The sequence below is a fragment of the Suncus etruscus genome, chromosome 15, assembly GCF_024139225.1.
Source record: "Suncus etruscus isolate mSunEtr1 chromosome 15, mSunEtr1.pri.cur, whole genome shotgun sequence".
NCBI lineage: Eukaryota > Metazoa > Chordata > Mammalia > Eulipotyphla > Soricidae > Suncus > Suncus etruscus.
The window spans coordinates 17500506-17525094 of NC_064862.1; the positions used below are offsets into that span (position 1 = coordinate 17500506).

The 24589-nt window shown below is 37.5% G+C and overlaps 1 protein-coding gene across 1 annotated transcript in view; it reads left to right on the plus strand.

The window, feature by feature from the left end:
• Positions 1-24589, plus strand: part of LOC126031048 (sterile alpha motif domain-containing protein 5-like) — a 1042808-nt gene that overhangs the window by 569830 nt on the left and 448389 nt on the right. The window lies entirely within an intron of this gene.

The window sequence follows — 24589 nt, forward strand, 5'->3', positions numbered from 1 at the left end:
TCTAGTACTGATAGATCTTTAGGAGTTTACCTATTTCTTCCAAGTTATCTAATTTGTTGACATATATTCATAATAATCTCGTCTCTTTTTTTAAGACATTTATGCAATATATTCTCTTCAATTTCTGATTTTATTTATATGAGAACCTTTTTTCCCCTGGTTATACTAAGGGCTTTGTCTGTTTCATGAAACTTTAAAATACAATTCATTTTGCTTTTCATTCTATTTTCCCATTACATATTTATTTTATTTCTGCTCTGATATTTATTGTTTACTTTATTCTTCCAACTTAGAACTGAGTGCTTTCTCTTTTCTCCCTAATTCTCTGAGGTGCAAATTTAAGATGTTTATTTGATGTTTGTGCTCTTTTAAAATTCATTGCTATAAATTTGTCTCTTGAAAACGCAATATAACATTTGCTTTTTCTCTCCACAAACACAGGACACTAATCTTTCCTTAGATGCATTCGAAAACCAAAGTCTAATAAAATAGTACTTGAAAATTAAGTAGTTAATTTTAAAGAGAATAGTGTTTAGTGTTCAATACTTTTAGCTCCCCAATAGAAGTATACAAGTATTAATTAGTTTCTTAATTACCTAAGAACAAAATAAGTTTACATTTACATATAGAAGGCCCTCAATAATAATTAACTAAATACTTTCCCTCTAAAGTAGTGCATTCAGTCTTACCACTTGCTGTTTATTTCATTTTCTATTTTTTAATTTTAATTAAAGAACCATAATTTACAAAGTTAGCGAGAGTTAAGTTTTGGACAGAAAATGTTCCAGCACCAATCCCACCGCCAGTGCCAACATTCCCTTTATCAGTGTTATCAAGTTTCCACCTACCCGAAACCTGCTACCTTGACATGCACATTTTAAAATTTGATTGTTGTAGTTTGGTTTTAGGTCTCCTGTTTTTAGTGTTGGTCATTGAGTCTAGTTTGAATATACAGCTATATCATACCTCCATATTACCAAGTTACCAGAGATCTCTAACTACTATTCTTCCTGATATTCCCCTTTCTCATCTTTATTTTCCCCTTGATTTCTTTCATTCCTAGTCCCTATACTCTGGGATCAAGGGTATTCCGGGATAAAGGGTGATCACCCCTTTACTACCTTGCATTCTTTATGCCACAGATAAGTGAGATCATACTGTGTTTGTCTTTCTTCCTCTGCTTTATTGAACACATCTTCCAGATCCATTCAGGTTGAAGCCAATTGTATGCTTTCATCTTCCTTTGAAGCAGCATATATTCCATTCTGTGTATATGGATGGTTTGTATATGTGTATGTGTGTAGTATATACACTGTCCTATTTATTCATCTGTCATTGAACACCTGGTTGATTCCATATCTTAGCTATTGTACCCAGTGCTGCAATGAATAACGGTGTGTCCATGCATAGATATAGGAACAGATATAGATATACTTTTGAAAGAATGTTTTGGTGTCTTGTGGGTAGAGACACAAAAGTGTAATTACTGGGTCACATGGTAGTTTAATTCTAATTTACTGAGAACTCTTCATACTGTTTTCCATAGGAGTCGAACCAAAAACACTCCTACCACTGCTGTTTAAAAGATATTATTGCCATTATTTTCCAAACCAGCTGATTCTAGTTAGAAATGTACATGCTGGGCCCGAAGAGATAGCACAGCGGTGTTTCCCTTGCCGATCCAGCACCAAAGGTGGTTGGTTCGAATCCGGGTGTCCCATATGGTCCCCCGTGCCTGCCAGGAGCTATTTCTGAGCAGACAGCCAGGAGTAACCCCTGAGCACCGCCTGGTGTGGCCAAAAACCAAAAAAAAAAAAAAAACCCAAAAAAAGAAATGTACATGCTACATTCTTAATTTAAGTAATTTAAAATCAAGTCTTCAATTGAATAATCATAAGATACACAGTTACAGAATTATGATTGAGTTTCAGTCATGAAATGGTCAACACTCATCCTTTCAGTGCACATTTTCTCACCACCAATGTCCCATTTCCCTCCTGTCCTCCCCTTTTGCCCCTATGACAGACATTTTTATTCTCTCTTCCTTTCTTTCTTATGAACAGTGCGGTTTGCAAAATTGTTACTGAGGAGGTATCATGCATATCACTTTACCTTCTTACAGCACCCAGTTCTTGTCCAGAGTGATCATTTTCAACTATCATTGTCATAGCAGTCTCTGCTCTGCCCTGACTGCATTCCCTTGCTATTTGGCTTGCCACATTTTAAGAGAAATGATGGAGAATAAACTAAAAACTATAGGTTCAAATGTACTTTGTTAACTCTATGAAGCAACTTCATTTACTACTTTCTGTTTATAAACAGCTAGCTATGATGAAACAGTTTTTCATTATTATAACCTTAAAAAGTTAACATTATAGAACAGACTGAGGATTTAAATGAAACTGAATTGTTTAGTAGAACATTTTAAGACAAATTCTTATTTTGCTTCCTTTGTCCATCCGTATCAACCTTCTACGTCATCAGATGATTTAACCTTAAATACACCCATAATTTTCTGATCCTCCTTTTTCCTCATACTAGCTTGTACACTTGGTCAATATTAAAGAGGAGATTTTGAAATGAAGCTGATACATTGAGTTAAAGATGTGTCAAGTTTGAAGTGATAATATAAAATCCAATTAAAAATATTAAGTGGCAAATGAATAATAAGATCTAACCATTTTTAACCATGTGTGGACATAAAGGAAACTATTAAACTTCAGTTATTGGAAGAAAGATGTGAAAAAGTGAAGTTGAAGGAAATAGCCATCTTTAGAGAAATTAGAATATTTAAATCAATTTTCCAGTTTTTGTACTTCAGATGTTGATTAAAATTGACATTGGGTATGTGGTATTCAGAATGAATATATATGAGATAGTAAGGAACTGCTCTAGTTTACAGGAGACTAGCCAATCTCCTTGACAATTATGTGAAATATAGTAAAATCTTCCAAAAAGCATGACTGGAGAAACTGATAAAATTGAACTGGAGTCATTGGACAAAGAGTTTAAATGAATTCTTTCTAATATTCTTCCAATTATTCTGTAAATCTGAAATTAATTTAAAAATTAAGGAAGAAAATAAGCAAGTGCATAATCTTTTGTATTGAATGAAAGACAAAAGGTGCACATTGTCAATACATTATATATTTGTATGCAATGCCTATAGATTCAAATATATGTAAATGTTCACAAGTTAATCCCAGTAATTCTACTGACTCTCTTAAATAAAGTCATCAAGACATTAGCGTCATTAAGTCATTATTCATAGTTGCAGGATCAGAAGATATCAAGTATCTAATGGTAAAAGAACTAGGAAGTAAACATTGCTATTCACTTGATAAACACTACAAAGTTATGCTAAATGTGATATGCTACTGCATAGCATCATACACATCTTTGGTTTAATTTTAAGAAAAAAGTCAGAGTTGTAGATATTCTGTGAATATCAACATTAAAATTTGAATATAAAATACATCAATATGATTGGAAGTTTCAAAATGGCGAACTTGGGGATTCTTTTCTCTTTTTTATCCTCTTTTTCAAAAATGTTTATAGTGCTTTTGGGGTTTTAAACCACAATATCTAGTAGTAGTGAGAGGTGTAACAACTAATTGTATTGAGGGTGATATGCCACAAAAGATGGTGGCCGAAGACTGGAAAACTGAATAGAATAAGGGGAGATTGAATAGAACTTATTCAGTTCTGAGAAATAAAATTCCTTCTTTAATTTGAAGAAGACGAAAGCAAAGTGAAGGGAGATATACCTGAAAAGCCACTCCAGCAAGTGCTGTGTGTGTGTGTGTGTGTGTGTGTGTGTGTGTGTTTGTGTGTGTGTAACTGAAGATGAACAGAATTCAGGACTGGAACACCCTGGGAGAGACCAAGGAGAAAAAAGAGTCAACAAAAGATGAGTCTTGTCACTCCTTCAGCATGTCATCAAGGAAGCTTCAGCAATATAAACTGGATTTCATATTCAATTCTAATGAAATAAGTCAACTACCCTGGTTTTCATGGCAATATTTTAACATAGGCTCAATAATAATGCTTTTGGCATTAAGGATTTGCACCAAAAGGATTTGAGTTTTGATAAAATATTTGTAAACTTCTCCCAATGACCTTGGTATTGAAAGAGATGCTGCTCTCCTGTATCAGAGAAGGTTCTGGACCACCTTTCCAGCATTATTTTATCATCAAAAATGGTTGACTTCATAAGGTTTATAACCTTCCATAAAACTGTAGAACATTTTATTCTTTTTTATTAAGCCACCTTTGAAATCATATTGGTTCCTTTATAGTCTCTCTTTGAAACTGTTTTTTCATACACTAAAGAGAAAAATATTCTACCAGTGGTCAAAATAGTAACTAGATAATATAAGTCATAGTCTAATGGCTTGAAGTCAAGTGTACTTACTAGTTATCACCTCCATCTGCATTCATCCATGAACTCTTTGGACTCCCAAAAACATCTTTACCTTTTTCTGCAACAATCGGAAGAATTAATAAAATCTACATTTTTTAGTTGCTAATGTTTGTTTTTTTTCCTAATCAAGCAAAAATCCCATAGCGTAAAAGCTCTTTTGCCAAACTCCAAGGAAAGTATGAATTGATAAAACATCAGAAGACCTTCTTTCCTATATTAAAGAACCTATTTGCATAAAATCAACAATTGAATCTCCAGAAATAAATTTCTTCACAAGAAGAGGACAGTAAGAAAAGCAAAAAGCAATTCACAACAAAATAAATCAGAAAAGCGCATTTGGATTTCAAGAGAGGAAAATATCAGGTCTTATTCCTGAAGGATTTTTTTTAAATCTTTTAATTAATGACAGCCCTGAGGGCACTGAGCAATTGTTAATTAAAACAAGGAGGAAAGGGAGAGGAAGTAGGCAAGAATGCTGAGATGAACACGTTTCCTTTTCTCTGCAGGGGAATAACATTCTTAAGCCAACATTCATAAATATGAATATTTTGGAGAGAAATTATATTTTTAAAAGTTAAAAAAATATCCAAACTCAGCTTGGCATGCAGTGGCAGGTGCATATATTAATTGGGGCTTCTGGAGAATGATATACCCCAGGAGGTCACCTTTTGTCTAAGTGAGTGGAGAGAGTGATCTCCCACCCGTGACAGGACAGGGAGTATCCTGCTTGGTGCACGCTGCCTCCTGTCAGGGGAGAGAGCCTGATCAAAGGTCTTCAGAGTGATGCATTCACTTTCATTTTAGCAAGGGGCAGGCATGTAACTTGTGCACCATCATTAGAAAGCTTGGCTTAAATGCTTCAAGATAGGAGCTGTGCATTCAATTCTTTGCCCTTTTCCTTTCAACCAAGTTTTCCTTTTAAAATAATCATCAGATCTTTCCCTTCTCCCCTCTGTGCTTACCTAATTTGGGCAGGTTATCAGTCAGCGGATTTCCCCAGACCTTCCCTACTACTTTCCCCTGCACCTCACATGAAAAAGGCTTTCATCTTTCTCCTGCACTTGGGAATCTACTTAACAAGCAGAGCTTTAGAAACCAAGAACCAAAAAAAAGAAAGAAAGAAAAATCTGTAAGAGTTTTTGTTTCTCACTTTATTTGGAAGGTGACAGAAATCAGACCACAGTGGCTCCTTGTTAAGTGTGAATAAAGTCATTCTTTGAAATTGAGTTTTATGGGATCATTTACCCCCAATTTTTCTGTGGCCCCAGGTTTACATAATCTTTGAATAATTCGTATCCAAACTGATTTTTTAGAAGCAGAACTCAGTCCCTTAAGGTTGAGTGTTGAATTTTTTTTTTAATTTCCCTTTAGTCTGAGTGGAGACCTATTTGATGTGCTGCATGCTAGCATGTCAGCTCCTAGGGTCAAAGTCATTGATGAAATTTCTTAGATGTCAGCTTAGAGACAACTTTGAATTTCACTGGGTTGTTTGTAGTCAGAATATATGCTGCACCATAGATAAAACTCAGCCTCCCTAGTGCTCTCTCTCTTACTCTAAGAGAACAAACCAAGTAATAAGAAAGCTGTTTTAGTAAGAGAGAAAAAGAGATAGAGAATAAAAAAGCACAAGAAGCCTATTTTGGAAATACCTGGTTGAACAGTTAAGAAAAATAAAATGACTTATTTTTTACTTTCATTACTGTGATAATTTTTTTCTTAGAAAACTCTTGATTTGGGCCCGGAGAGATAGCACAGCGGTGTTTGTCTTGCAAGCAGCCGATCCAGGACCAAAGGTGGTTGGTTCGAATCCCGGTGTCCCATATGGTCCCCCGTGCCTGCCAGGAGCTATTTCTGAGCAGACAGCCAGGAGTGACCCCTGAGCACCTCCGGGTGTGGCCCAAAAACCAAAAAAAAAAAAAAATAAAAACTCTTGATTTTTCCTCAGATAACAACTTTGTCCCTTTTTGTGCCAATCTTGGCACTAACAGAGTGTATAGACAGAGGTATAAAGAAAAAAATTGCTATTTATCTAAACCATGTTGGGTTTTCTTGTGCCTAGAATTCTCTGATGATTCTTTGGCAGAAGAATCCTATTTTAACAAGAAATAGAAAATAAAAATGTATAACTATTTTTTTAAATAAATGGGACTAAGAATTCCCAGAAGTTTTCATGCAAAATTTCCTCCCATATCACTAGTATGAGAGTGAGTTACAGATTTCTATTTTCTTAGTAGTTGTTTATCTTGTTCATTCAAAAATAAGAGCCATTGTAAAACCAAATGTCTTTACAGGGTACTATGATTCCTGCCTATAATATTTAACTTATGGCATATAATATAAAATATAGTACATATTTATGACTTTTCATTGCAAATATTATGAAGCTCTATCCACACTCCTATCAATAGTAGTAGTAAGCATATCAGACTCAGAAATATAAACCAAAGTCAAAGACTTCTAGTTTGAATTCTAGCTAGATTGCACAATATAGAGTCAGACTGCAAAATTCAGATGGGATACACAAGAAAAGAAGCAGAGTAAATAATAAGGATTGGAGGTGAGAATGTAAGGGAGATGGGTGAAGGGGTAGAAAACAATCATGAAGGAACAGGAATCATGAAGGAAAGGTAAAAATATTGCCAGTCTGAAAAAATACCCATCAAGTAGGTAAACCCAGAGTCTTTTTCCCATTGGGCCACAAATATCTCTAATCTCATGCTAATTTCCAAATACTGACTCACTTCTCTATATTAGAATATGAAAATGAAATGCAATTTTAGCACTGACCTCAAAACTGTGATCCAATAGCAGAGGAGTGAAGCCAATTTCCCAGGAAACCATAATTGGCCATTTTAATTTAGTCCACATTTGGGTAAAGTTTTGAAATCCAAGAATTGCTTGTCCTCTCCTTGTAACCTGTACAGTAATGACATTTTTTGGGGGCCATCCACATTCCTTGGTGAATTCATTAAATTGGATTTTGCAGTAAATGTTAATGTGTATCTAATCCAGGATGGAATGGGGTTGGGATTTTTTTTAAGGGGGCAAGAACAGGTTCAGAAATTCCAACACTCAAACCTAGAATTCCAACACACAAACCTGCTTTTAAGAAGGAAAGTAGCTTGGTTGAGGAAGACCAGAGAATGAATGCACTGCCTTCCTGAAACCTAAGCTTTTATTAGCAAGAACCAGAGCACATCCTAAGGTGGAGAAGGAATACTAAGAAGGGAGAAACCCATTAATCCAATCACCAGATCACACCCTAGGGTGGAGAATGAATACTGAGTATGGTAGGACCTAGTAATCCAACATCTCCCCCTAGTTGACTATAGAAAAGCAAAGTAATACACATCCCACGGGTCTAAGAAAAGAGTGGGTGCCTCTAACTAAAAGTAATGATAAAGATAAAGGTTGGCAATATTTTGCATACACAAAGCAAAAGTTGGGAAAATTAAAAAAAAAGTTTTGGCCTAAAAACAGGTGTCCCTACCCATGAAACATCCTGCCCTAAGACCAACTACAGGCTCCAAGCACACAAATTTGTCTAAACCCAAAGTATCTCTTCAAAGTCTCAGGAAAAGTTCTCCTCAATCATGGTTTTCACTGTCAGGTTTCAGTAATTGGAGATATTAGCACATATCCTATGTCAAAGGATGTCCTGATGTGTCTCCTGTTTCAGCTCGCCATTATGTTACAAGGCAGGGAACAAGTCATTGCTGAGTTCCAAGTTGTAGTTAGGTTAGCATATTAACCCACCCTGGGGCAAGTATGTGCCAGGGAAGTTCCATTCATTCCTAGACAATCTCCAATTTCCATAGGCCAACCTGCCTTTATGGTCTCCCTGCCACGTCATGGTTACCCAGACTTGGCCAATGTAAAGATGTGAAGGTCAAAACAACATGAAAGGTGGCCTTGGGCCTCTCATCCTCTGTAGGAATGTTCTGATAGGAGAGGGTCTGTCCCATCCCTCTTCAGAGTTGGGAGAGACTTGATTTCTGGAACTTTTCTCAATGTTGAGAGCAGAGTCCAGACTGTGGTCATTCAGTGCAGATCCAGGGTCCATACTAGTAGAGGATTGATTCCTGGTGTTGGTGCAAAGAACTATGCCAGACCCAAGATTCAGGGCTAATCAGCCAATGTCCAAGTACATAAAGCCTGAGTCAAGTCACTACAGCACATGTTTAGGGTGGAAGACCCCCTGTAGCAAGAAATTACTGTGTTCTCATCCCTAATAAATAATAACTTCTTAATATCTAAAGTTTTCTGGGTTTAATGCACCTATGCAAAAGGAATAGTTTCATAGGATACTGTTGAGGCCAAAGAGGAAGACAAAAACAAACCAAACAATCCCAAACCTGGTTCTATCAAAAGCACAAAACTGCAAGGGTGCTATCTATACTATGTTCTAAGAATTCCTAGTAGCAAATCTAAAGAGGAGGACAGCTGTCACTACACAATGAAATACACAATGAATCTGTAACTAAACAGTGAAATGCGCAATAAAGAATATATATGTTGAAGAGATACACTTAAGAAGTATACAAAAAGGGTATACATATACCCTAAGTCTTTTGAGATAGTCTAAGGAGAGAATAAATTCTGGATCACAATTTTAGTTGGCAATGTAGTCTTGTGGAGTCTGAAAAAAAAATGGTTCACAGAAGTCATAGATCAGGAAATGTTCTTGACCCTAGAACCTTTCAAAAGCTGAAGCCAGTTGTGAGCAACAGTCTATGGTAAAAGGAAGTGGGGGATTGAAATTATTTTAACCCTCATTTTATTTCAAGTCACTCAGGTGGTGCTGGTATCCTATCCTGGACAACTTTTAAAAAGCTTTTTCTCTCAAAGATTTTTTTTTCAGCCCACTTCAATCTCCTGGGTCTTTTCACTTCTGAAATTCTGCATTTGATGCAAAGGAATAGGTAAACAGAATCCCAAGATCTTTGTACAGGCTGGTTCACTTGCTCTCCTTGCACTTCTGTTAATAAGAACTTGCTGGAATACAAAACTGGGAAGATCAAGTAAGATGCTGAAGGGAAGGAAAGAAGTGAAATAGAGGTGACAGAGAGATATTGATGAAGGCACTTGGATCCTTTGATAGTGATAAGGTATTACAATAATGAGGTATCTTTTTTTGCAATCATGTTAGAAAGTTTACACTAAAGTATAATAATCAAATTTAATAAAAATAAAAATAACATATTGTAGAGCATATGAAATAAACAAGTCAGGAATTTATTCACAAGCTATGTAATTATAAATTATATATAATGTGTGAGCTGATTTTACACTAATTCCTCATCTTAGGTAACTATCACCTAATTACAAATAAATTTTAGGGAAAAGGTTTAAAATTTTGTGTGGGAGAATTTGAGCCATACCCAGCAGTGCCCAGATGTACTCCTGACTCTATGCTCAGCCTTCATTCCTAGTCATGCTGTAGAAACCTTATACAGTGTCAGGGATTGAACTAGGGCTAGCTACATTCAAAGCAAGCACCTTCTATCCTGTACCATATCTCCAGTTTGCTTTATCCTTTTTTTTAAGTTACTTATAAATAAAGAATCACAGGGGCTGGTGAAATAGTACAGGAGATAAGGCACTTTCCCTACATGCAGTTGACCCAAATTTAATCCCTGCTAACCCATATTGTCCTCTCAGCCCTTATCCCATCCCAAAGAGTGATAAGTGAGTGCAAAGTCAGGAGTAAAATTTAAGCACTATCAGTTGTGGTCCAAAATCCAAACAAATAATTCAATCTTTTTGAGAAAAGTATTCAGAAAACTATTCCCCATCTGGTTGTTTTTAACTAGCAATGATGATATTTGCTTGAACATACTGATCTCCACAATGGTATTTGTACAAATTAGGTCCAATTATTCAACTGGAGAAGATCTCATGGTATTTAAGGAACTGGATTCTGCTTACCTGCTGATACAAGAGAAACTTTTTTTTACTTTATTTAAAGAATATGCATCACATAATTGATATAGTTAATTACAATCCATTTGTTTCCAGATAAGTGAGAGCAAGGGAGGTAGGACGAATACAGAGGTGTAGGGAGGACAAATAGGTGATGGGAATCCCCCTGACTTTATGTTAATATGTACCTATAATATTATTGTCAACAATATGTAAACCACTACAATCAAAATAAAAATTATATTAAAAAAATAGAACACTAGGGGTCGAAGTGGTGGTGCGAGGGCTAAGGCATTTGCCTTGCCTGTGCTAACCTAGGACGGACGTCGGTTTGATCCCCTGGTGTCACATCTAGTCCCCCAAGCCAGGAGCATTTTCTGAGCACATAGCCAAAAGTAACCCCTGAGCATCACCAGGTGTGGTCCAACAATTTAAAAAAATAAGTATTTAAAAATAAGAATTAGAAATAAAAAGGAATAAAAGAAAAAATAAAAATAAAATAAGTACATCAACAGGCAAATTTGTGAAAATTATTGTATCTCCATTGAGGTTATTAAGACATTGGCAGAAAGTTTAGTAAGCTCTTGTTTCAAGCTAACCATTCTGTTATTTCATTTGTTTCTGAATATTAAGTTTTGACAACTAAATACCTGTTCTATGGGGATGACAGCATCAAACAAATGGGATTTTCACACAGCCATATTCATAGCCATGTGGTCCAGGAATTTAAAGCACTATTACTTATACTGTGGCTTTTTAGGGGAATGTTCTCAGCTTCCAAATCTGTAAGAAGTAGGTGCATGTGCGGTTAGGGTGTGAAGGGTGCCCACTCTTGCTCCAAAAAACCCAAATATCAGTCAAAATATTGTCATACCTGGAGTTTAGTCAAATTGATGTCTCTACAGAGATCCGTAGAGGGATGGTTAGGCAGAACCATAGGCAAAGTGATAATTATGGATGATGGTGCCGCAAGTGAAACTTCTGCCAAGCAGGGGCTTGGCCCACCCTCTCCTCCCAAGATTGCCAGTTTTCAACTGCCTGGCTGGGGAACCCATGATTTTCACGACTTGATTTAAATCTTTTTCGAGAAAAGAGTGAGTCTTCGGAGCTGGCCTGGTACAAACGTGGCAACTACATGTTCTACCAGAGAAGCTTTTTAATAGTTGATATAAGTAGGGAATAGTCTGTTCTGGGAGAGTCATTTAAAAATTATTGCCAAGTGAAAATTCAAAGCAAAATTATTATTTACTCTGTTTTTCAAAGAGAACCAACATTGCCGGTCACAAAAATCAAAGGGCTAATTAAAATGTATGGGGGAAGGAAATAATACAATGGTTAGAGCTTTGGACCCAGATCAATTACTGTGACTGACTGAATCACCAGGTATAGCTTTTTTTTTTTCTTCTGGTTTTTGGGTCACATCCGGCAGCACTCAGGGGTTACTCCTGGTTCTACACTCAGAAATTGCTCCTGGCAGGCTCAGGGGACCATGTGGGATGCTGGGATTCGAACCACCGTCCTTCTGCATGCAAGGCAAATCCCCTACTTCCATGCCATCTCACCAGCCCACCAAATACAGCTTTGAAGGCTCTCAACACCACCAGATGGCTCTGAACTGCAGAACCCAGCAGCACCACATCTTCAAACTCTTGCACTGAACCACCAGCCTCATGGGCAGAGAATCACCATGGGATTCATGGTCCCTGAGAACCTTTTGAGAGTCGCCTTCTTCCACACACATGCACAAATGTACTTTAGGTTCTTACCTTCTAGAGGTAAGAATTAGCAAGCTGTATTCTTTTTTTTAATTATTATCATTTAGATAATAAAGTTACAATGAAATTGACACAGCTATAGCCCACCACTACTAAAGACCTTCCACTATTGTCATATATATTCTTTTTTTACTTTAAGTAAAATCAGATTTTATTTGAAGGTACTGAGGAAGGGGAGGGAGAAAATAAGAGAGAGAGAGTAATGAGTTATATGCTCAAGAGAGAGCACAGGCTTCTCCAAAGATGGAGAGAGCCCTGGTACACAATCCAGCATAAAAGTAGGAAAGTAGGAAATTCTACATCTCAAGAGAGGAGGTGCAGGCGACATATCCTCAGGCACCATTTACCCAGGCAGCACGTGTACCTGTCATAAATATTCTTAACATTATCCCAATACTCCTCATGCGTACTTAGGTTTAAGAACTACTGAGAAGTCCATTGTTTCTAAGAAGCATATTTCTAAGGAGCTAGACATAGATGATGACCACTATCTTACAATTTTCCCTGCCCTGTCACCATATCTAAAAAGTTTCTAAGTCTTATTGCAACTGAACTCTCTACCTTCCGTTTTGTTTCCATCTTCTTTTTTGAGATTTTTTTTTCCATAGCTCATTATTTCTGATCTTTATGCCTCCAAACTACCATGGACAGTATCTGTGTCCTTGGTTACCTCTGAAATTGGATCATGTTTCACCTACCTAAATTATTCAGACTCCATGTTATTTATGGATTAAAATGCTACGCCAGTAATATGATTCAAAGCTAGCCCTCCATCTCTACACCATCCTCATAGATCTGACTCAACACCCTCCACTCATAACCGTACAAACCAACTTTCATCCTGTGAGACACACCCTCTGTTTTTGTAGCCTGACACAGTTTCACTCTCCAAGCTCTTCACAGTCACTATTCACTTGGGAAGTTCTTTCAATTTTTACTCTTGGGTTTCCTTGCTGTTCGTGCAGGACTCCTTCAGCTAACCTAGGGTTCTATGTACATTCATAGACCCTGGACCATGCCCCATCTCCTCTCTCTCTTCCCACCACATATCTTGTCTCTCTGTAGCCCTTTTTCTTTCCAAGGAATAAAGGAGAAATCATACCTCAAAGATCTGGATCCAGTGGCTACTGAAGCCATCTAGCAAGGTAGATATGGTATTGTGAGCCAGAGCCATAGTGCAACAAAATAGGATGCTTGTCTTGCATGTGACCAACCTGGGTTCAATCCCCAGCATCCCAAATTGTCCCTTGAACCCTGACAGGAGTGATATCTGAATGCAGAACCAAGAGTAAACCCTGAACACCACCAAGTGTGGCCCAAAATCACAAAGAGAAAAAAGAAGTAAAAGAATAGCGTTGGTCTTCAAAGTTAGAGCTCACTGAAAGAAAGAAGAAATTGGGCCAAAGACAGATTTTCTTTTTAATTAAAGAAAAAAAAAAAAAAAAACCAAGAAGTTGCTCATTGTACCTACAGGGAAAGTCAACCTAGGCTTAAATTAGCAGAGGAGGTGGTTCAGCTGGATAAAATGGATATGTCTTTATGCAAGCTCAATAGAAGGCTGCCACCAACTCATAGAACTGAGGTAATCAAATAGAGGGAAAAGTGACTGGAGTGGGGGTTCTCTGAGCTATGGTTGAGGGATGTGAAACTTTGGTTGTGTGCCCTAAATCATAAATAAATTACTTCCATTAAAATTTTTTTAATTTATGTGAAAGATATGTAAGTCAATATGGTCAAAATAAAAATTACAGAAAAAGTTTTTTAAATTTAAAGACTGAAACTAAATAGCAAGAATATTTATGGGACTGAAATCTCTGCATTATCTTGAAAATGTAAGCACATGGGCCAGAAAGATAGTGTAAGGGTTAAGGCACTTGCCTGGTTATATGGTGTCCCTAATTCAATCTGAGCACAGAGCCAGGAATAGCCCCTAAAGACAAGATGTGTATAAATGAGTAAAATGAGAACATGGGACTTAAGAGATAAATAAAAAAAAGTTGAGCACATGCTTGGAGACCCAAGTTCAATCCCCGGGACATCATGCTCCCCCAAATACTGCTAGGTCCATCCCTGAGCACCACTAAATATAGTTCAACATCCAAATAAAAATAATAATCTAAAGAAATAAATAAAATAAGAGCATGTTTGTGAGCTGTGATCTCCAGAAAGATCACAGAAAGATCAATTCTCAGACCTTAAACTCTCTTGGATATCATTGTTAAATGAGTCCACATTACCAGAAATTTTTTTAAGATAATTTCCTATATATAGAATTAACAGCTCAAAATACATCAATATTTTAACACCCTCAATGTACCCGTTTTCAGAAAATTATCAATATGTCCTTTTCTGGTAAATAAAAAATACTCATTATTTTATTTTCTATTTCTTGATTAATTTTAGTTATTTGTTTTTCTTAGCTGTTCACATTTCTCTTTTGTAAACTGGGATTTTAAACTTGCTATTCTTGTCTTTTTTTATTTGTTTAATTCATAAGACCATAGCATTTTGCTGATTTATTTGAACTGTTTCTGCGTTGCTAATCACTATTAACCCTTTGTTTCATCTCTGGTGTTTCCCTCTTTTTGACATCTAAACAACATCCTAACTAGTTAACTAGCTTCCCATTCCTAACCAACAAACCACACTAATTTCTCATACCTCAAAAGATTCCTTAACCAGCTTGCCACACCTAAGCAACTTCCCACACCTAACCAGTTAGCCAAACCAACTTCATGCTAACTTTCCACACCTAACCAGTTAACTTAACCAGTTTCCTGTATCCAAATAACTAACCTAACCAGCTTTGTGCACCTAACCAGCTCCTAACCCTAAATTAGTTTCTGATACTAACGAGTTGATCTAAGTAGTTTCCATCTATGATGGGAATATCAATACAAAACCTGGGCTCTTGCCTATACTGTTGAGCTGTCTCTCTCTCTCGGGTATCTCTGGCTAGTTTAGATAGGTCTGAATATTTCTTCATCTCACATCATGCCTTTTCTCTTGTCTTCCTCAAACCATCTCTCTGAATTAATTTCCATTGCCACAAACTTTCCCTCCAGTACAAACCAGCAAGCCACCTGGTTGAATCCTTAAGTCAAAAGTCTAATCTTTTCTGTGTTCTCTGACTGCCTTGACATGTTAAACTATGACCAGACTGGGGCATTTAGCATTCCTCATCTCCCCAGGTTCCAGCCTGCCTCACAAGAACATTCCATCTTCCTACTGCACAGGGAAAGCCATCCCTATAGTTTGGCCAGGCAAGGAAGAGGCTGCAGGTGGAGCCTGAAGAAAAGGAGAAAATAGACAGCATCTGTTTGAGTTTGGCCAAAAAGTGTCCTGGTTACATAAATTTTCCATTTTAATGTAGTCATATCTAACATTGTTTTTACTCATGCTAAGTTCTTTCCCATTCATTCAAAGAGCAGATAAATACACATCTGTAGTTTATTTTTTTTTTAAGATTGAGGGTTCTTTTTTCCTTCAGTCCATATGAATATTTTTGAACAAATGCTGTAGATTAAAAGTTCAAGCAGTTTTATTTTTTAACCAATAGTCTTATTGCATGCTTTAAAATAATCTCTTCCTTGGTTTCCATCTGCTACAGTTTTCTGGCATTTTCATTTGTCATCTTCTGCTTCTAAATAGAGATCTTCTACCAGGTTCTTTATTTTTCTTTTTTTCTGCTCAACTCTGTTCACTCATTATCACAATTTTAATATCAGCTTTCTCCACATTTTAGGGTCCAGTAAACTTTCAAATATCTAAAAGTTGACTCCATTTTTGTTTTGACTTTCTCACTAGAATCTTACTGGCTCTCTAACTTAGTACATATGACCCGTTTGTTCCCCAATCTCAACCTCCTTCTACCCTCCTTCCACTCCTTGGAAGTTACAGGGGTGGGGGTGAGAGGTGAATATTTGTTGGGGATACTTGATGTCTTCTTTGACATTTCTTTCCTGGACATTCCAATTCCTGAACAAATTCCTGCTGAAGCTTTCTTGGTAGGAGGTCCAACCTTCTCTGAGCTGGCTGTGGACCAGGTAAAGTTATTATCAGGCCTATATCCACAGATTGGTCCAGACAGTAATGCTGTTAACAGTGGAAGGTTAGTAAAATACCTTCTCTTGGTTTTATTATGTCCCCCAAATCATTGCCATGGTGGCAGGCCAGCCCTTTTCTATCTGCCTGCCTACTTCAAAAAATAAAAGGCAGACTCTATGTCTAATGTATTTTTTGTTTTTTACTTTTGGGGGGGGGGCATATTAAACTGTGTTGGGTAGGTACTTCCCGTTCTGTTCAGAGGTTGTTCTTGACAGTGCTCAACAAAACATGAGGCACCAGGAATCAAACCCAAAGCCTTATATGCTCAAGGCTTGTGCTCTAACACTGAATCACATCCCTGAACTCATATCATATCACCTAATCTGCAGAGTCAGGTCACTATTTAATTATGATTCAATCCTTCTTATATTTCACTTAAAAGAATGACTTGATGAAGACAATGCTTATCTACCCAGCTTAAGGTTTCTGGATTCTGAACCATTAAATAAATATATGCCAGTTTTCTTCTCTTGAAGGAGTCCCTCCAACTGATTTTCAACTTGTTCCACCAAACCCCTGCCCCTCAACAGTGCAGGGTGATAAGGAAGAATCTCACTAACCTCCATTTCTTTCCTCACAAGTTCAGCTTCAACCTTTGCTTTTAATGGCAACTCTCACGCTGTTTATCCAAAGTTCCAAATTGCTTATAAGCTGTGATTCAGGTCATAAAATAAAGAGGGACTGGGGGCTTATTGGGAGCACAGGTAGGAAAACACAATTTAGTTTTCATCTATAAAAGATCAAATAATTCTCTAACCTAGAAATAATATGTGAACCAAAACCTCCCCATTCTTACAAAATGTCCTAGCAGTCCCTCAAGCCCTGTGCCACATTATGGCCATTTACATTTCTAGTCCACCTGGATATTAAGCCCCTGCACCCAGCCAGGCAGGAATCTGGCCTAGGGCTACAGACAGTCCCCCCCACCTGCCTTTTGTTAAGGAAACCACCCCAAGGTCCCTTCAGACAGTAGCTGTAAATGGCTTGCTAATCAGAAAGGCCTGCGGATAAAGGTAAGTGGGATAAATTCCTATTTACTGAATTAATATTACTGGTTCCCTAGTTGCCTTCTCCAGGAAGCACTTGCAGCGCTATGATCTGGGATTTTTATCTGGCACTGTTCTGAGACTGGGGCTTTGGGGCTTCTATTAATTTTAGATCCTAGTCTATGGAGATTAGCCAATTTGATGAACTCTAATGTACTAGTGAAATAGTTTTCGGGAGCAAAAGTGCTTGCTTATCGGATCCATACTCTTTGGAATGAGTTCCTCCTTAGCATTCTGATGTTAAGGAGGAGTATGATTAATTCATTACCCAAGATTACAGCAGCATGCTAAAAGCTACCTGGAGGCATTTCTTTTGGTGGGAAATATTAAAGATTCAACATTTATATCAGTGCACCTAATTCATATTCCTGAGCCTGTGGGTAGAGAAAGGGAATTGGAAATAGTCCTTCATTTTCTACATCAGTTTGTTAAAACGTTTAAGAGGATTATTGCTTTAACTACCTCTGATAAGAGGGAGGAGAACTCTATTCATGAAGGCTAAAACATAAAAAACTTGTAGGTACAGAGTTTTTTATTTCTTTAAAAGGTAGATCTTTGGCATTTGATAGCATTAAGACAAAATTTCTGATAAACAGAAAGAATAATCACTAGCTCCAGGATAGGCCAATGTGAACTATGTCTTTTACATTACACTCAAGGTACGTAGTGATAGTGAATCAGGGCCATTCCCACCACCAGTGTTGTCCTCCCTTCACCCCTTGTTTCCAGCATGCATTCGACACCTTCCCCATTTGCCCTCTGGACTGCTAGTGTAACAGGTCCCCTTTGTGTATAGCTTGTGTATAGCAGAGTGGGGGTCTTGATTTTGTTGTCATTGACTTTGGATTAGGTGTTTAGGTCTGATCATTTTTTATTTCCACTCAAATTTTAAGTGACTGTTTGGTTCTGGTATCATCTACTTTTTTATTTTTCCTTCAATTTATGAGGCAGTGAAAGTTGAATTTTATTCATCTAATTGTTAGGGTCCAGAGTTGAGGGACAAGATGGCAAAACTGGAGTAAAGGTGAAACTGGAGTCCATCTGCCAAGAGTCCCTCAAACTGGCCAGCCAGGGTCATCTCTAGAAGGAGAAGAACCCCACCCAAGGTCATGAAGAAGATTATGTAAGGAAGGGATATAGAGAGGTTCTAGCTTTCTGATGATCTTTAAAATGATTGGCTATTGCTTAGGGATACCTTCTACTGCTCCCTTCCGTTTTTCTCTGATAGGCTATCTCATATCACCAGGTAGCTTGAGGTAATGCCAAAAGAAATAGGCTTGTGGAAACCTAGCATGTGGCTTACACCATGTGTTCTTTACAAAATGGCATCCTTCCTTGTTCAGAACAGAAGAGATGCCTACTGTGTGTCCTTTACAAAAAGGCATCCTCCTTGTTCAGAACTAAACCATTGTCAATTTCTTTCCACCATGGTTCCCAAATTCCCTTTCACATTCAACCCTCATCCCTCAGCCTGCCAACTTGACAGGCACATTTTAAATTTTGGTTGTAGTTTAGATCTTATGCTTTCAGAGTTGCTGTCTTGCAGTTTGGATTTATATATCACTTTCTCATGTTAAAAGTGAAAGAAAGCCTTGCACCAAGGAAGATTCAAAGTTCAGAGATGCCCAGACTGGGGGTGTGAGGAGAGGTCCCCAAGGAACAGGGACCTGGGAATGCAGGGGAAGCCCAATACCTAAATCAGAGACCACAATCCTTCAGGGATGCAAATGGCAATGCAGGTTTTATTGAAATCACAGAGCTCTCTGGTCCACCACAGATTCCTGAGGCAGCAACAAGGTTTTCAGTCTATGGTGATACCCAAGCATTCAAACATACAAGGATTTAAAGAAAATCATAGGGTAATGAGCACACAAATCAAAATATTTCATAGGTTACATGTAAGGGTTACAGTTTGAAATCACCAATAAAAATCTCAGAAAAAGGCACAATTTCAACCCCTTCATGATATCATTAATTCCAGCCCTCATCCTGATGGTATTTTGTGATATGGGTAGGACCTCATCCTGATGGTATTTTTGTGATATGGGTAGGACCTCATCCTAATGACATTTTTGTGATATGGGTAGAACCTCATCCTAATGACATTTTTGTGATGTGGGTAGAACCTCCAGGTGGTCTTTAGGTGTGTACTGATTTGGCCTGGGAGGGCCCCATGCCAGCAGGGCAGAGGTACCCCATGACCAGGATGGAGGTACTGGGCTGTTGGGAGGAGGGTCCCATGTTTCTACCTCAGGCAAGCCAGTGACAGGCAAGAATAGCATTAAACTAGATTTGACCCTATTCTATACTTATTGTGCCATCTATGTGTTATTCCTTTTTTTAGTGACTGTGTGCAATTATTCCTCCCTAATCTTCAAGGGCCATCTGCCCTCTGCAGGGATCAAGGCATTCCTGTTGGAAAGTGATGTTGGAATGTATGATCAGTTGGTTCCACCTCTCACCCTTCCCTTCAAGGTGTTTCTAGGATAGAAAGCAAGATGTCTTTGCATTGGAATATCCTTGTGATTTACAGCCTGGTTCCAGGAATCAGCTGTCTCTTTGGGCCTAGTCTTTCTTACCCTGAAATTGCAGTCTGTGATTAAATTGCCAAAGGCCAACTAAAAACAGCAGCCAATAATGTGATCAAGTCTACTGCAATCATACCCATTACTAAGAAATCATCACTCGTATTAAAAAAATTGCTTGAGAAACATTATAAAATTACATAAGAACATACTATGTCAAAATATCGATTCCAACAACTATTCTTATTGGAAACTGTCACACTACCTGAAAATACATTAAAAAGGCTACATTAAAGGGCCAGAGAGATAGCATGGAGGTAAGGCATTTGCCTTTCATGCAGATGAATGGTGGTTCGAATCCCGGCATCCCATATGGGACGATTTCTGATCGTAGAGCCAGGAGTAACCCCTGAGCGCTGCCGGGTTTTACCCAAAAATAAGGGGGGGGAAGAGGCTACTTAAAAGGAAAACACTTTCTTTGTGTGTGTGTGTGTATTTGTGTGTGTGTGTGTGGTTTTTGGGTCACACCCTGCAGTACTCAGGGGTTTTTCCTGGCTCCGTTCTCAGAAATTGCTCCTGGCAGGCACGGGGGACCATATGAGACACCGGTATTCGAACCGATGAACTTCTGCATGAAAGGTGAATGCCTTACCTCCATGCTATCTCTCCAGCCCCAAAAGGAAAACACTTTCAAACTTCTACTGTATCACTTACGTTACCAGTTTACCTGAGGGTCCTGGACCCTCACTCCTATTTGTTCCCTTTCTTATCTCCCCCCCAAATTTATTTCCTTAGGAAAAATATTTTATCATTTTGGGTTGGAGAGATAGTACAGTTAGTAAGGCACTTGCCTTGCATACATTCCGCCTTGGTTCAGTCCCCAGTACAACATATGGTTCCCTCAGCACCACCAAGACTTTTGTTTGAGCACAGAATCAGGAATGAGCTCTGAGAACAGCTGATGTAGTTCATAAAACAAACAAACAAAAAAATGATGGTTTACAGGCATTTAAAGAAATCTGTCCAGGCTATCAATATTTTTTTTATAAATCAAGTGTTTATAGATCCTCAGTGTCTAATTTGAAGAAAACGAAAACATTAGAAATTAGAAATACTTTATTTCTTTTTTTTTGTTTTGTTTTGTTTTTTTTTGGGCCACACCCGGCAGTGCTCAGGGGTTACTCCTGGCTGTCTGCTCAGAAATAGCTTCTGGCAGGCACAAGGGACCATATGGGACACCGGGATTCGAACCAACCACCTTTGGTCCTGGATCGGCTGCTTGCAAGGCAAACGCCGCTGTGCTATCTCTCCGGGCCCCAGAAATTAGAAATACTTTATTTCTAAAGTATGAAAGTTTGGGGTTTTATTTTGGGTCATAATGAAGAATCTATGGCATGGTTTTGTTATGATCCTCATCAGAACAGGTCCCTTTTATATATGATGTTATTGACAATATATCCGCTCACGACATTTTCATAGAAGTAAAATAAAGGAATCAGACAAAATTATTCTATATAATCATAATTGGTCTCTAAATATTTTTCAATTTACCTGGGGTCCGCAGGAGGCAAAATCGGGGTGATCCTTGAGTGCAAAGTCAGTAGTAAGCCTTGAACATTGGGGGGTGTGACCCAAACAACTAAAACAAAACAAAAAAGATTCCTTTAGGGCAGGTCCACAAAACGTTGCACGGAGGGCAGTTTGCGGCCCACGGGCCGCGAGTTTGAGACCCCAACGTGACTGGCCAATTTCTCAACAAAAAGGAAACAATCATAAGCAGATCAATGATATCTTGATGTTTTTATAAGACATGTTTTAATCTAGATACATTTTATTATTTATTGTTTTGGAATCACATCAGGTGGTGCTCCTGACTCTGCACTCAAGAGTCACTCCTGGAGAATTTGGGGGACCATATGGGATGCCAAGAACTGAGCCCTGGTAGGCCAAATGCAAGGCACGCACCCTCCCAGCTATACATTATAGCCCCACATCTTGATGGGTTTTTTCCTTTAACCTCTCCCCCTTATTGTTCGATCAAATATAAATCCTTACTACAAACCCCTGGGAATTCCATCCATGGGTGGAATGTTTTATGAGTGACTGTGTTATCTTGCTAGCCAATCCTAGAAAGTGTAAGATGAATTAAACCAAACTTTAAAGTGGTTCAGCAAAGCTTGGTATACTTGTTTTCAAGGTTGCTCTTTACTGTATATAAATACTTAGTTAAGTCTTATCAGACCCTGGGGATAATTTGTCAACATAATGTGTGTTTTTCTATTTCAGTGTTAACTCCCATTACATATTATTAATAGATTTTTAACGTCATATAAATAGCTTAGGGAAAATCATTCAGTTAAATTTGTTTGTTTTTTTAACACTTAATGGGGCCAGAAAAAAAAAGTGATCTTAACTATTGAGTAATTATACACAGTATAGCAAGATTATAGCATAGAAAAAAATTCCCACTCTCCTTAAAAGCTCACCAAAGAGGCTCCTATTTAATCAACTACAACTTAACTTACGAAGTTCAGGAAAAGTATTCAAAATCTAAGTAGCAATATCCAATGGAAAATAGTGCTTGGAAAATATGAATTTTAACACCTTCTTTAGTTAGAAAAAAACAAAATAAAAAATCACCTTTCATCTGTTCTGAGTTGTTAGATGATTTCTAGTTATTCTGGCATTTCAGAAATCCTGGTCCTATCTTAGTTGAGAGATGAGGAGAAAGCACAAATTTGCAATTAATTGAAATATTCAATTACTTTTTTCCTTTCATGAGAATTGTGGTCCAGACAGGCATCCTGTGCTTTGGGACCAAGAAATACCAGGTCAATTAGTAACAAAGGTCTGCTTTTATGCAGGACTTTTGACTTAGGGGAATAAGAGGAGATCAAGATGCATTTTCACAGTTGAGCTCTGACAAGCAAGACAGATTACTATAGGATGGCTGGTTGATGTTTAAAATAGAGGGAGAGGGAGAAAGAGAATAAGGAAAAGGAGGAGGAGGGAGGAGTGAGGGAGCAATGATACTCATAGAGAGGATGTTTACAAATGTAAATGCACTCTGCTTTACTTGAGCATCTGAAACTATTTGCTTCTTGGGTAAAGATCACTAGATTCTACTGCTAAGAGGAAAATATTAAAGAAACGACATGAATTAGTGATCTGCAGTGAATTAAGAAAATGTTCACATAAGTAAAACTCTGTCAGTAGTGTTCTTTCAATACTTGAACAGGATTTTCCATGGGGTGTAAAAAGAAAAATGCTCATCTCATCCAAAAACACTCTCACAGACATGCCCAGAGGTTTCCTCTGCATACCTGGTAGTCAATGAAATTGACACCTAAAATCACCATCTCAAATATGATAAGGGAAAATTCCCATTCATGATAATATAGCCCAAGAAAGCAAATGATGATACTTAAACTTTTCTATTTTTTTTTAAAGATTTGCTGCAGATTCTCTGTTTCAGTATAACATACATGCATACAGCATTTTCATTCTAGGTTTTAAGTCACTCTATCTTTCTTGCAGTTCTTTTATAAGGAAATGACGCCTCTTGTATAGGTTAACTAACCGTATTTCATAAATAATTCACGAAGTGTCTAGAGGTCATACCTAGCCCTAAGATGTCAGGGTTCACTGGGGAGCAGGTGAAACTGAGAATATTATAGAGTCAGTCCTAAATGCCTAGTTATATTAAACAATAAGCTTAATAGTCCAGCATTATTATTTCCTCACAGCATAATTTACTTTTTTTTACCTTCTGATTATTTGGCAGAATGGTCTCTGTGTTGCAAACACAACACAAGTCGAAATGCAAAGCTTGGATCTTTAAAACACAAGTCATTGATTTTGGGGGGATCATTCTTGGAGTTAAAACCTGGAGCTTCTTTTTTGGGGTGAGAGATGCTGGTCATTTATGTCATTGATCTTCAATTTACTGATTGCATTGAGTGACCATGGAGAATTAGTCCTAGGTCTGTAGGCTTTTGTAGTACCCTAAACTTTAGTCCTGGTCTTGTGTGTAATTTCTAACACTGGCTACACAAAGGAAAACATCCTTATCTGAAGGCAGATATATCTTGTCATACCTATAATGGAATATAGATGTAGGAAAAACGGCTTTCACAATTTCATCCAGGATTAATAAAAAAAAAAAAACAATGATTGCCAGCCTTCATGAAAAGTAAAATACAAATCAGAAAAACAAAATTCACTAACCTCAGACAGTGAAGTTTTACATCCATTTTGAAGATAGAGGAAAAATGTTATTGGAAGTTAATTTAAAATGAAAACCTTGTTTGAAATCAGCATCATGGGCCATAACAGGAAAAAGCAGCTTTTATTTTCTTTATGGCCATCTTGTAATCAACAGAATAGAGCCTCCCTAATACTTAGAATGTATCTTTTAAAAGTGTAGACATCAATCTATTTTTCTCAATTTGATATGTAAAACTTGAAATGAGTAATCTGGGCTTTAATAGAATTGTGCCCTTGATTAAAAAAAGTAATCACACTTGAGTGTGAAATCAGATTATTATAAACAAAAAATTGTTTTATACTATAAGTTGGAGAAACACATTAGAAGTTTTTGAAAGGAAAGAAAATAATTTATAATTGCAAAAAAACAATTTATAATTGCATCTCAAGAAACTATCACTCTTCACCTTGTAATTGTTCTTCATTATTCACAGTTTTGACAGGTATTTTCAAAACATCGTTGCTTTGCTCCCTTTTTCCACTCACGAAATAACTCGAGTTTTGCTCAGCAAAGTATCAATAACC